Raw genomic sequence first — 13,029 nt, forward strand, 5'->3', positions numbered from 1 at the left:
TCATTTGACTAGTGATGTACTTGACCTAATTGTTTATCTCCCGTAACCATTCTATTAATCTTAAGCAATGTACACATGCCAACAATTACATTTGTTTTGCAAATAATAAATATAAATAAAAACAAAAGTAAGCAATAAAGACAAAACAGTGAGTGTTATGAAATATTCCACTTCTTTACACATTTACTGTTGGTTGAACCCAGGGCCTGGCCATGATCCTTGAGCTTTTTTGCTCAAGGCTAGCACCATACTCCATTTGTGGGTTGTGTGCGTGTGTGTGTGTGTGTGTGTGTGTGTGTGTGTGTGTGTGTGTGTGTGTGTGGTGATTAACTGTCTCAAAGACTTCCTTTCTTGTTTTTAAACCTCTATCCTTGGATCTCAGCCTCCTGAGTAATTAGGATTATAATCATGAGTCACAGGTGCCCAGCTCATATTTACTATATTTAAATGATAGTTAAGAAATGTTACTTTTTTGTCTTTCTCTTCATGGAACATTATAGTTAACTACTTGGATTTACACTAGTTAAATAAGAATATAATTTGTTGAAATGTATCATAACAAATATAATTTGATCCTATAATTAGAAACTGTTTCAGAAACAAGCCGCTAACTAATATATGTTGTAGTACAGTCTTTTTTTATTCACAAAAGCATGTGAAGAAGGCTAAAGTTTTTATTCTAGTTTTTCCAAATTTTAATTTATTTGGGGAAAATGTCATATTAATAGGAAAGCCAGAAAAATCAATGCCATCTTAATCTAATAGAAAGGTAATTGTTCTGTGTGTTTCATCAGAAAATAATAGCATAAGCTTTTATGATTTCTCAATAAGTAATTAATTTTATTGTATCAGTTTATGGAAAATAATGTGAAAGTTTCATAAAGTACATAATAATCAGATCAATGTAGTTAATATTTTCATCATCATAAACATCTTAATTGCAATAGCATAATACATAGATTTGATATTTGATACATATATTATGCATGTGATATATTGTACATTATATACTCATACACATTATACATTATCATACATCTTATATACATATTACACATGTGCATTTCATATACATATGTGCATCTGTGATACATATGTGTATATATACATTTTTGTATGTATACACATAATCTTTGTATATATGCATATATATTGACACAGTGTAAAGAGTTTCATACACATATACATTATGTACTGAACAGTGAATAGTAATTAATATTCCATCTCCTTATCTATACTCTTTTGTGGGAACTTTGTGAAATAAACTCTCTCCAATGTTCTACAGAACCATAGACTTTGTTACTTTTATCTACTTGTGTTATCAAACCTCCCACCTCCCTCCCCTGACCCATTTCCAGCCTCTGTGTATCACTGATATATATTCTAATTGACTTTTAAAGATACCCATAAGAAAGAACATGAAACATTTATCTTCCTGCATCTGTTTTATTTTACTTAACATCCTTCCTTGGTTCCTTTGCATGGATGAAAAATGCTCTATCAAATAAATATGTAGTGGTACACAAACACATAGAATTTCTAAAATCATAGTCTTGAATTTTATGACCTCAAACACATTTACACACACATACAGACACACACACACACACACACACACACACACAGAGGCATTTCATTGGATTGTAGAAGCTTTAGTCATCTATCGGGTGATATATAAAATGTTTCGTTATCATGGTTACTGTAACTAACTTAGCAACAAACATGAATGCTTCTGTGACATTTTTGTTGTTACCAAATCAAGAGAAATGAAGCTCCTCTTTGTCTTTCTTCACTCTTGAGTGTATCACATATTTCACCTTTAAATGTTTCAATTCTCACTCATTTATCAAAAGTGAAATACTATGGAATTTATACAAAAAGATTAACTTAAAATGATGGCATCTTTAAATTACCTAGATTTGTATAAATGTCAAGAATTCTAATTCTCAACCAAGACTCAACAACAGTTGTGTTAATGGCTACTATAATGATTTGAGCATTTCCAATGGCATTGGGAAAGAATTGGATACCTTAGGGTTTACTTCTTCTTACAAATTATTCTTAATTTGACTATTCAACTTACCATCATTTGTAATGTTTCTGTCAAATAAAAGCTAGAGTTAAGCTGACAGTTGACTTGTTTTATTTTTATGTTTGGAAAGTAAATTAATACAAAGGGATGTACATGTTTGGTGCTATTTTGTTGTGTTGATGTCAAACATTTCCTGGCAACTCAAAACTGTCACTTTCAGGTCCCTAGTCCATAGTCCAGTATGTGACAATCATATTCCCAGTTTCTAGTTATGCTGCATTTGATTACTGTTTTTGTCTAAACTAGTTTCCTTCTTACAAAATATTACATGCTTATTAGACATAGAGCTAGAAAAACAGATAGAACTTGGAAAATTTCTCATTTTTTCTTAGTTGTCATTTGAGAGCTCTACAAATCTGGCAGCATTACTCTTCAGTTTGAAAGTATTTTTATTGTAATTAATAGAAGTTTACATGATATTTGCCAGATAGATGGTGCATTAATTCCCATACATTGATACGCTTTCACATGTCTTGGTCCCCATTTCCCTCCCCCCCATCCCCACTCCTCATCTTGTTTTTCCCCATTCCCTATCCAACTTCAAATAATCAAATACAAATATATCCGATATATCAGGTAACAAAGTGAGATACTGTAACAATATGAGATAACCAAGGGACAGCAAAAGAGATGAGAGATAACATAGTACCTTAAGAACAACAATCATTCATTACATGGCTTATGTTTCTATATCTTAGAGATCCTTCTTCACCAACCATACAACAGACAAAGACCTCATATCTAAAATACATCAACAGCTCAAAAAATTGAATCAATCCAAAACTAATCTCCAAAGTAACAACCATCCCATTAAAAGATGGGCCAAAGACTTAAAGAGAGTCTTCTCTGAAGAAGAAACAAAAATGGCCTATAGTCACATGAAGAAATGCGCAACATCTCTGGTCATAAAAGAAATGCAAATCAAAACAACTCTAAGATTCCACCTCACTCCAGTTAGAATGGCCAAGATCAGGAAAACGAATGACAACAGATGCTGGAGGGGTTGTGGCCAGGAGGGATCACTACTACACTGTTGGTGGGAGTGCAAACTCGTTCAACCACTATGGAAAGCAGTATGGCAGTTCCTCAAAAGACAAGTCATTCTCTTATTACTCACAAAAAAGTGATTGTTGTGGTAGAGCATTTTTCAAATACTTGCTCTAATCACTCCAAAAGATAAATATAAGCAGGGATAGAGCAATAGTAGAACCTTTTGATTTGGCTTTTAACTCATTCTAGGAAAAATGCATTCTTGGTAATGCAGCAAAGGAAGAATATTTGAAGAGCTTGTTATCTCAGACCCTTTGTTTTTATAACTGTTATTTGTAACCCTTGAAATGAATCAAACAACAGAGGTCACACAATGCTTCCAGCATTCTTTACTTTTCCTTTCAGTTAATTCCTCCTTCTCCTAGAGTTCAAATACATAAGATTTCAGCTTTTCCATAATTTTCAGAATTACACCTAGCATTTTAATACACTGCTAGGAATATAGACTTTTCTCTAGACTCCACTTGTACTTTCTTTAGCTATTTTTCTTTGTCAGTCCTGGGCTTGAGCTCAGGGCCTGAGCACTGTCCATGAACTTTCTCAAGGCTAGAGCTCTACTACTTGAGCCTCAGCACCACTTCTGGATTTTTTTCTATGTATGTGGTACCAAGGAATCAAACCCAGGTCTTTGTGCATGCTAGGCAAACACTGTATCGCTAGGCCAAACTCCCGGCCCCTTTAGCTAATTTCTATTACATTGCATATTTATTGCCAATCCATTCTACCTTAACGTTAACCTATCCTTTACTTTGTGCCCTTAACCTGAAAGCACTTTGGTAGGGATTCGATTGCAGAACTGAGTCATGTCCCTACTTGGAAATGAACGTTCCATTCCTTTGTTTTGACCCTTCTTTTAAGAAATATTTGGTGCGGCAGGGAGCGCAAGCGCGGTGGTGCAGCCTCTGGTGTCTCAGGCAGGATGCCAGCATGGCAGAAAGAGCCCAAGGCGCAGCAGCTGGCCCAGACTGCGGCCAGCACTCTGTCAATTACAAGCCCTCGGCCCTGAAGAGCATCCAGGAGAGGACTACGAGAGCCTGAGCAAATACAAGGAGGCTCTGCTGGGCCAGGTGGCCGTCTCTGCTAACCCCAGCGTCCCCAACGCGGTGGTGACTCGTCCTACCTTGGTGTGCAGCACCTCCCAGGCCCTCTGGAGCTGGACCTGACAAGGGACCTGGAGAGCCTCAAGAAGCAGTCTTTTGTGCTGAAGGAGGGAGTGGAATGAACACCAAATAAAAAATCTCCTCCCGGGTGAACAGAGAGATTGTGTTGGGCATGAAGTCCATACGGCACACACACAGGAAAGGTGTGAGGATGGACAAGACGGAGTACATGGTGGGGAGCTACGAGCCCCGGGTGAGGAGTACGAGTTCCTGACACCCATGGAGGGGGCACCCAAAGCCATACTGACCCGGGGCAGCTACAACGTCAAGTCCCGCTTCACAGACGACAAGACTGACCATCTGTCCTGGGAGTGGAATCTAACCATCAAGAAGGAGTGGAAGGATTGAGCCCTAGCCAAGAGGCGGGCAGGGCGATGGACAGACAGAAGGACAGACGTGCCCCCCTCATGCCCTTCCCCACCACAAACCAAAGCGCTGACAGCGCCCTTCCCTACCGTCACTCCTAACTGGCCCACCTCCAGAGGCTACTCTGCCCTCCAGTCCTGTGAGCTAGCCCCATCAGGCCCCTGTGTCTCTCACTTCACGTTGCTGCTACTGCCTGTGCAGCTAGGAGAATGTCAGATTGCCAAAACTCATGCCTCCATCTCCATCCGGGAGATGGGCATCCTCACCTCTGCTCTGAGTGGGAAGCAATCAGCCCCTTCTCCACAGAGAGTCCAGGAGGGGCAAAGACAGTGGCAGAGCCTTACTTGTCTCACCTAGGCCTCACGGCCTGGAACCTCGTGCCTGGCCTGTCAGTATTTATTGCCTCCATTGTGCCATCCTCTGGGCCAGCGGGCCTGCTGCTCTGCCCTGGCTTTAGGTGCCACTATCCCCAGGCAGGCCCTTCCTGGACCCAGCCAGGACAGTATGGGACCATGTGCACACACAGTTGGGAGATGTTTCCTGTGCATCCCCTCCCTGTTCCCAGTCCCCTGTGGGGTCTGCCAGGTCCAGGCCTTGACAGGTAGACAAGCCTGTCGCTGTTTCTCTTCTGACTGGAAAAAAAAGAAACATAATGGCATATATGCTCCTCTATGAAATTCCTACTAGGCTTATTTCCTTCTGCATCCCACTGTCATGTATATATTCAAATCTCTACTAAGTATCATGTGAAATGAAATTGTTATCCTTTCATGTGATCAGCAAAATCCATTAGGTAATTTTAGCCTGAATTTCTGTCATTTGGTTCAAGTGGCCTGCAGCATACAACCATCCATTGCCAGCTTAGACACTGTTTTAAGAAATATAAATAATTCTATACAGACTATTCATTTAAAAACTGATTTTGCCTGTGATGTGTCTAACACTAAATTCTCTGGCTATATCAATTTAACCAATATACTTTAGACACTAGATATATGCAGGTTTTATTAACTATTCTAGAGATCAAAAGATAAATGGTGTGCAGCACCCATTCTCTTTAAAAAACATATTATATTGTTATTATAAAAGGTGATATACAGGAGGGTTACAGTTACATAAGTAGGATAAAGAGTACATTTCTTTAGGGATAATGCCATCCCTTCCCTCACTCTCTCCCAGTTTTTCCCTTTCATGACCATCCACAACTTGTGCAGTTCATTTTCAACATAGTGTCTAGTGAGTACACGGCTTCACTTGTTCACCCTTTATCCCTCCATGTTTGTGCCTCCCCTTACTTTCCTGAAGACAGATAAACCAACGAATAAGAAACAAAGAAAAGGAAACAAAATAGTAACCAAGACAAAACTTGTTTCCATATTCTTGCTGTACATTTCTATAAATACTATTTTGTATGATCAGGTGTGCATAGGTATTGTGCTCTCATGTTCCTCTCCTACAGGTATCATCCCTTGACCTTGCTGTGTGTGAATGCCTAGAGACCTATATATTTTATCATCTCTTGGTCTAGCTTTCGAATATGAGAGAAAACACATGCTGTGTGTCTCTCTGAACTGGGTTTACCTCACTTGATATGATTTGTTCTAGGTCCATCCATTTTTCCTGCAAATGACATAATCTTATTCTTTCTGATGGCAGGGCAGTGTAAAATTCTTTCTTGCATAGGTACCTACATTTTTTCATCCATTCATCGATTGCAGGGTATCTGTTCTATTTCCATAACTTGGCTATTGTGAATAGATCAGCAATGGGCATGATATGAAAATGTCCTTATGGTACCCTAGCTTGCTGCTCCCATTCTTAGAGAAGTCAGAGTACATGGGAAAAGGTACAGAAAATTAACCATGACTTTATATGATAAGCACTCTAAAAGAGACACCACAAATGTTATGAAGAAGCAGAAAAAGGGGTCAATGAAGTTGACCTTGAGAGAGTGTCTCCTTGTAAGTGCTTTTATGGATAGAAAAGAGGTGTTTATTGTATTTGGTCCTTTAGGATAAAAGGTTGCTCTCTCTGAAAAGGAGAAGAGACAAGAAGTCATATTAAGCACAGACTAGGGAGTTGAAGTGTAAATGTGCATGAGCTATCACTGGGTGACAGGGTCAAGTTGTCTGGCAGGAAAACAAGATGGAATTGCAGGGACGAACCTAAAAGGGCTCTGTATTCCATTATAAAGTACTGAAAAACTATTTGAAAATGTATTAGTTTTCCATTCTGTATAAGAATTTAATACTTAGCTGCTTAAAGTAGCATTTACTTATTGCCTCACAGCTCAGAAATTGATGAGTATGTGTTCACTAGATCTTTTGATTACACTCCCATTAAGATTTCAACCAAGCTATAACTGAGCTACTCAGGAGGCTGAAATCTGAGGATTGCTGTTGGAGTATGAAAGCTGTGAGACTCTTATTTCCAATAAAGTAACCCTCAATACACACACACACACACACACACACACACACACACACACACACCCCTGAAGTGGAGCTTTTATTCCAGTGGTAGATCACTAGTTTTGAACCAAAGAAACTCAGGGACAGTGCCTATATTCTAAAATTCAAATCCCACTTCTGGCACCAAAGAGGAAAAAAAAACACAAGACAGCTCTGGGTGTATTCATCAAGAAAAGTCTGCTAACCAGACAGTTTCATATAAATGGTATAATTTTTTTAAAGTGGCATTTGCCACTTTTGCCATATTCTAGTAGAAGCAAGCCACAGGTTGATCACAGTGACACTCTAAGGGACAGGATTATATTGAGTTGTAACCACCACAGTATAGGGTTCATGAGCATCACCTTAAAGTTTGACAGGAAGAAGGGTTGTCTTTATGTGATGACATACACCACCAACATTTAATAAAGAAAGTAGTCTGCTGTGTGAATGGAGGTTTAAGGTTGTCAGCAACACCTAAATTTATCTCTTTTATGCATTTCCTGTCTTGGAAAGTAACTTTCTATCTAGAGATTAGTTTGTGCTATTTTTTTTCTAAAGAAGAAGAAAGAAAAGAAAAAAAGCCCACGAAGCTTCCTGGGATTCACTAAAATCATCTTCCCCCAGAGAGAAAAAGGAAATGAGTGGACTTTAGAATGACTACAGGTGGGGAATGGGGAGAAGCAGGGTAGGGGATCCATTGTGCTAAGGAATGGGACAAAATTAGATTCTTTTATGGTTCAAGGGTTTAAAATAGCTTTCCTGGAAAGAAAGCAAAGAAAGGGAATGATAGCAGGTCTTTGAGGAATCGGTCCCCAAGACCAGCTCTGACCTGTTGCCCTGCTTAGTCTCCAGCCTCTGGAGGTGGGCTGTGGGCATGAAATGAACAATGCACTGCTGTGAACCGCCATTATTCCCAGCCAGGAAAGGATGGAGAGAGATGAGACCACCAGCTGAAAACCTTGGTTTTACTACTGTTGTTTAAGTATGACCTCGAGGCCAATTTCCAAGCCACCTATGGCTCCTCTAGGCTGTCTTTGTAGATGTATAATGTAGCTGTTCGTTACGCCAGAAAATTATTTTCTCCACAGCCACACCCACATTGCCAGTAAAGCTCACAGTTTCTCAGCTTTTGCTGAACAATTAGAATTACCTTGGAAATATATGGATTTTTACAACATAGATGTTCACTCTTCAGAGGTAGATGATCTGATTCACATCATCAACAGTGGGTGCAAGCATTGGAAAAAATAAAATTATTTGGATGATTCTAATGGGCATCCAGGGTTGAAAAATATGGTGCCATATAATATTGAATATGGCCGTGCGCTGGTGGCTCATGCTAATCCTAGCTACTCAGGAGGCTTAGATCTGAGAATAGTGGTTCAAAGCCAGCCTGGGAAAGAAAGGCTGTGAGACTCTTATCATCAATTAACCACCAGAAATCCAGAAGTGGAGATGTGGCTTAAGTGCTAGAGCGGTAGCCTTGAGCTGAAGAGCTCAGGGACAGAGCTCAGGCCCAGAGTTCAAGCCCCATGACTTAAAAAAAAAAGAAAGAAAAAGGAAGAAAATATTGCATATATAGATGGAGAGGGGTGTAATCAGGGTTTTCTTAGCTTTGCTAGGATTGCTGACAGAGAGAAAAGAAGCTTCACTTTCTCATTTATGAGGCTGCAATGGGGCACCGCTAATCTTTAATTGGGAAAAATTACAAACATGGTGGCTTTGTTGGTTCCATTTTGTGAATGACCAAAGTTGTGCTGGGAAAGGGTAGTGAGACCTCCAGTAATAAATCCATGATCAACAGACTTTTTCAGTCTCCATGATATAAATTCCTATGTTAAGATATCAAACTGATATTATAAGAATACCTGAGAAGTGATGAAGAGATGATCCACGATGGTCAACAGGTGATACATCATTGTATTTCTAGAATACAGATAAGATTCACAATAACCCTAAGAGTAGCAATAAGTGTAAAGTGTCACAATATAATAAGCTGTGAACACTTTCATAATTTTCACAGAAATTGTTTAAGTTCAATCTTATATAAGTAATCTTAAACAGTAATTGTTATTTTTGAATATGTACAGTGGGTTACTGTGACGTTGTATAGGTAGGTTTCAGCATATTACTGTTTGAAATACTTAACTGTCATTTCTGTTTATACAATAAACAAAAATAATTCCTGGGCATTAGTATCATACATAGCTGTGTCTATAAGACCTGAATTGTAGAGGCCTATTATTGTGTGTGTATATGTGCACGTATGTGCCTGTGTGTGTGTGTGTGTGTGTGTGTATGTGTGTGTATGCACACACAGGTGTGCATATGCTTGTGTGTGTGTGCTCCAGTACTTGGCACTGTGCTCTCACTTGACATTTTTACTCAAGGCTAGAGCTCTACCTGTTTAGTTACACCTCATCATCTGGCTTTTTGATGATTTACTGCAGACAATATTCTTTTGGATTTGTCTGCCTGGGCTAGTTTCAGTCCAATAATCTCAGGATTTAGCTTTCTGAGTAGCTAAGATTACAGGTATTAGCCACCATCACCAAGCCTAAATTCTGTCAATTTTTCACCTGTCTAGCACTTAAGATTTAGAGTACATTGCCATGAGCACAATGGACAATTCTTTACCATTGGAAACAACTACTGTATGAAAGGGTAAATTGAATAAGCTATGTGCTGGAGGAAGTCATTTCTTCATGAAACTAGAGAAGGTATAGTGTTTATTGTTAAGAACTTATATTTCAACAAACTCTTTCCATTTGCAGGAAAGGTTTGAGTTTGGCTGAGTACTTTTAGCAAAGACAAGTATTTTAGTTAGTGCTTTCCTGTAGTGAGCTGCTCTTCCTTAGCTCGAAGTTCTCCACTGAATCAGGTATCTCCCTTCCCTCCAGGATCCAGAAATAGAAGTCCCTGTTGCTCTGATATACACTCAACTCATTGCTGTTCAAATGAATACTTGCTCATCTCTTGTTAATGTTCATTCTTTTGGTTTTCCCCTTTGCCCTATGCCCCTTGCCCTGGCAGTCTTCCAGGGTTCATCAGCCCCAGAAAGGACTCTGAAGACCTTTCTCTGTTCATCTCTATGTCCTGCTCTAAGACAGGTCACAGGCTGCTTGTGCTTCCATTGTTACTGCTAACGGGAGCTTAATGTAATAGACAAAATCTCATTGGCTTAATCACTTACATGTCTAGAATTCCTCCTTTATCCTTTCCTAAGTTTGAGGTACAAGTAGTCCTTTGAATGGTGCCGGGGCCAGCCGGCAGCAAACCAGGGTTCACAGATTGGGGTTCCTGAAATAGGGGGCAAGGACTAGGAAAAAATAGAAGAGAGGCAGACACACCGGATCCGGTGTGTCTGCAGCCCAAGTAAAGACTGCCTAGTTTATTCAATTCCAGCTTCTCCCTTCTTGAAACCAGGGAACTTCCAACTGTTACATTCATATGGTAAATCTCAGGTAATTTAAACAGAATAAGGCCATAAAACAATAGGACAATAAAGCCATGGTCTGATGCAAATCAAGGTACAATTTGATTCTACTCTGGCTCCCAACAGAATGGTACATTATCTTTGATTTTTCCATGATGTATTTATTCCTCTTTCCTATCTCTGGAGACTGTCCCCTATGCATTACAGATATATAAGCTACTTTATTTAAGCAGACTCTTTTTCTTTATGTGTGTGTGGACCTGGAACTTGAATTTGGGGCCTGAGTGCTGTCAATGAGTGTACAAAGCTAACACTTTACTATTTGATACACAGATCCATTTCCAGGTATTTAGTAGTTAATTGGAGATAAGGACTCCAATTAATTTTTGGTGGTTAATTGGATATAGGTCTGCAATTAACTTTCCTGGATAGACTGACCTTGAGTAGCTGAGTAGCTAGGATTGCAGGTGTGAGCTGCCGCACTTGTAATTCTTTTTTATTGTATTTAATAGAAGGGTTACATTATATTCACCAGATAAAGGTGTATTACTTCACATATATTGATGTTCTTTCTAATGTAGTGGTCCCCATTTCCCTCACCCCACCCCTCATCTTGTTTTCCCCCCTTCCCTATCCGATTTCAAATAACCAAATAAGCATATATAAAATATATCAAATAACAAGGTGAAATACTGCAACAATATGAGATAACCAAAAGACAGCACAAGACATGAGAGATAACAAGGTACATTAAGGACAACAATCACTCATTGTGTGGCTTTTGTCTCTATATCCTGGAGGTCCTTTCATTTAGTGTCATACTACATGGCCTTATGTATCTAGGTTTTGTTCTCTTGTAACTCTGCTAGGACAGTCCAAGGTTTCTACTGATTATGAGAACTGCGGGAAACCATCGAGCCTATGTTCCTTTGAGTCTGGTTTATTTCACTTAATATGATTTTTTCTAAGTCTTTCTATTTCCTTACAAAAGGGGCAATGTCGTTCTTTCTGACAGCAGCATAGAATTCCATTGTGCATAAATACCACATCTTGTTGATCCACTCATCAACTGAGGGGCATCTGGGTTGGTTCCATATCTTTGCTATGGTAAATAGTCCAGCACTGTTTCTAATGCAAAAGTTGGGTGAGATTTCAGACCAAGATGGCCATCGAATAAAATTGAATCTCCACTGGCTCACAATCTGTTTCTTTTTAATTAATTATATATGTGAGAGAAATGGTGTTAAAAATATCACAGGACTGTTGGGTACTAATGTCTCACACCTGTCATACTAGCTATTCAGGAGGCAGAGAACTGAGGATCATGGATCAAAGGCCATCCCAGGCAAGAAGTTCCCTGCAACTTTTATCTCCAATTAACCACAGGAAACTAGAAGTCGCGGTGTGGCTCAAAGTGGTAAAGTGATAACCTTGAGCTGAAGAGGTCAGGGTCAGCACCCAGGCTCCAGAGTTCAAGCCCCATGATCACAGAAAACAAAACAAAACAAAACAAAAAACAGAACTGAAGTAATCTTTAGAATAATGATGCACTGTAATAACCATGCAGTGAAGGTTAGCTTTTCTTGCCCTTATTAATAGATAATTGCCAAATCAGCAAAAAGGAAAAAAGTAAGACATACAACACATTATATCATGTTAAATTCATTATTTGTTCAATGTCTTACCTACCAATGGTTTTCAGCAAATATAAATATGCTGAAACATGAATTTGGCAATCTTATTCAAAGTAATAGCATAAATTAAGATCCAATTTTGTGTTACTTAAAAACTGTTTGTTGAGAATATTTTTTCTTCACTATCTAAAGTTAAATTCAGAGCCTCTTCAATCTTCATGCTGATAGGATTCTCTAAAGCCGAATGTGCTTTACAATTCATGCCAAGTGTCACTTTTTGCTGTCATTCCATTTGCCTTTGGAAGTGGCTCTCACCCCTCCCTGATGTGGGAAATCCTTAGGTTTGATATAGCTTGAGACCAAAAAGAAAGGATGTGTCATTTCTCTTTAAAGATATAAACCAAAAAGTGAGAGGCCCTAAGGAGGTGAAGTATCAGCCTTTTTGCTCTTAGCTTAAGCATGGTTTTGATTTCTGAGAAACTTAGAGACAGATCATTAATCTAGGGTTTGGGAAAGTGGAGTTATGAAATCCCTATATATTAGTTGCCTTTGTCTAGAATACTAGAAAATGCAGCATTAATTTTTCTCTGAAAATTTGCAAAGGGTAGTTAAAGAAAGAGTAACCTGTCTCTGAGTCTGAATTAATCTATAAATATGCATAAGTCATTTTTACAATTTTATTTCTGTTACTTTTTATTAAGTTATTGTTTCTTCAATTGATTAGAAAAGTTTGCCTTAAAACTACTGATTTTTATTTTCACCTTTTTTCCTTTTTAGTGGTCTACTTTTTCTCCTTAGAAGCAGTAGAGGCATTTGCACTGCTATATGAGAAATGGTT

General features: G+C 38.8%; 1 pseudogene; it reads left to right on the top strand.

The window, feature by feature from the left end:
• Window positions 1-4,069: 4,069 nt before the first annotated feature.
• On the top strand, window positions 4,070-4,650 carry LOC150068944 (rho GDP-dissociation inhibitor 1 pseudogene; annotated as a pseudogene).
• The last annotated feature ends 8,379 nt before the right edge of the window (window positions 4,651-13,029 follow it).

This window comes from Megascapheus bottae, chromosome 1 (assembly GCF_031878675.1).
Source record: "Megascapheus bottae isolate mThoBot1 chromosome 1, mThoBot2.hap1, whole genome shotgun sequence".
In the NCBI taxonomy this organism is placed as follows: domain Eukaryota; kingdom Metazoa; phylum Chordata; class Mammalia; order Rodentia; family Geomyidae; genus Megascapheus; species Megascapheus bottae.